This window comes from Austrofundulus limnaeus, unplaced genomic scaffold (genome assembly GCF_001266775.1).
Source record: "Austrofundulus limnaeus strain Quisiro unplaced genomic scaffold, Austrofundulus_limnaeus-1.0 Scaffold59, whole genome shotgun sequence".
Classification (NCBI taxonomy): Eukaryota; Metazoa; Chordata; class Actinopteri; order Cyprinodontiformes; family Rivulidae; genus Austrofundulus; species Austrofundulus limnaeus.
In genome coordinates, this window is record NW_013952461.1 from 565,719 (window position 1) to 567,920 (window position 2,202).

Sequence of the window (2,202 nt, forward strand, 5' to 3'; positions counted from 1 at the left end):
TACTTTTGTTTTAAAGTGGTTTATGTGAGATTTCCATGTCAGTTTTAAACAAAGATGTAAAGTTAAAATAAGTTAGTTARTTTACCAAAACTGTATATTTGTTAATTGTTTAATCAGCTTAAAAAAGGTAGGATTCACATGATGTACGTATCAAGTAATTTGTTGGTACCTATAGACTTTGTATATACCTGGTACTTATTTTTATGTACCAAGTACCCAGGTGTATCAAATAAATGATTAATGATTTAATTACATTAAGGCAAAATGAAAACATTGATCTATATTGTCATCATATGTCCAAACACAGTGATTGTGTTAGATGAAAATAATGATATCACATCATCAATCACAGACTTGCCAATTGGATTGAATTGGAATCGTATCATGACAGACTTCGTGATATTGAGAAACGTTGCATCGTCGTCCAAACAAAGTGATGCAATATTAATTGTGAAAAAGCTGGTGATTAAAGACCCGTAGTACGAACGTACAAGGTAACTCCCCAAATTCGCATTTCTGCCGTGAATACTAAGTACTTCTCTACGTTGTTTCGGAACTCAAAGGCAAAAGTCACATTTTCACAAAATGCTCGAGTAGCTTCATCCTGGTGCGTACTCTATATTTCCCGGTGGCCTTCTCAAGCTCTTCATACATTCAAACATTCAACTSCTCTTCATTTATGGCCGTGGTTTTACATAACACTGGTAGTATTGGACCTGCAATAAAAAATGTATTAGCCTTCCACTTTGTTGTACCGCCGACATTTAAAAACCGGCAGTGTAAAATAAAAAAAGGACAGTTTTATAATTAATGAATCAGAACTGTATTTTATTCCTGTGATCTTGATCATTATACACCCAAAATAAAACAGAGCCAACTCTGGAAACAGTGTTTTAGTTGAAATGAGGGTGATTTTAATTTTAACAATGCGTCTGAGCTGGTCTATAATTCATGCTGGGAGGTATGTGGCAGAGTGAACACATCCTGAAGATCAGGTTGGACAGATGTGCAGGATTATAAGAAACTGTGACGATGGCAGTGCACTTGGTTGAGATGTCTCCTCTTAACGTTGCAGGATTGAATCCTGAAAACCTTTCTGGGTGGAGTTTACATGTTTTGTCTATGCATGCATGAGAGGAGCGTAAATAGTTGTTTGTCTCTATGTGTCCGTGTGATGGACTTGCGACCCATCCAGTGTGTACCCTGCTTCCCCTACAGTGACTGCCAGACATGGGCACGAGTTACCCTCGTGACCCTGAAAAGAAAAAGCAAACAATAATGAATTGAAGGATGGTGTTTGGAAGGTTGTGTTTGTATGGAAGCCCATTTCCGACACCCTGATAAAAAATAAATAAAACTTGTATCTCATAATTATGACGTAGCTATCTCATAATTATGAGATAGTATCTCATAATTCTGAGAGATACTAAGCCAAAATTATGAGATAGTATCTCATAATAATGAGATACTATCTCATTATTATGAGATAGTATCTCATAATAATGAGATAGCTAAGTCATAATTAAGAGATAGCTAAGTCATAATTATGAGATACTATCTCATAATTATGAGATACTATCTCATAATTATGAGATACTATCTCATAATTATGAGATAGCTAAGTCATAATTATGAGATACTATCTCATAATTCATAATTATGAGATACTAAGTCAAAATTATGAGATAGTATCTCATAATAATGAGATAGCTAGGTCATAATTATGAGATACTATCTCATAATTATGAGATAGCTAAGTCATAATTATGAGATACTGTAGCTAAGTCATAATTATGAGATAGTAGGGTTGGGCAATATTGGCAAAAAAATTCATCACGATTAATTGTGATATTTAGCCGACAGCGATTAATTTGACAATTAATCCCCCAGAGTCCCTGGACACCCTTATGTCCTAGTCACATGACCAATTTATAGGGAGAAAATTAGCTCTTTGTAAAAATCTGTTCCAAATTGTGTCAAAATTACAGACTTCAGGCTATACATCAAACTTTAAATTGTGTTGATAGATAAATAAATTACACAATTTTTTTTAAACGTTGGTCATATTTGAATCAGAGAGGAACACCAAGCGGTTAGTCTGCCAGGTGGCATTATTCGTATTAATTGTCACGTGCCAAAAATTAATACGATTAATGTTTTTCTGATGATTAATTGCACACGATATGATTATGCCCAACCCTA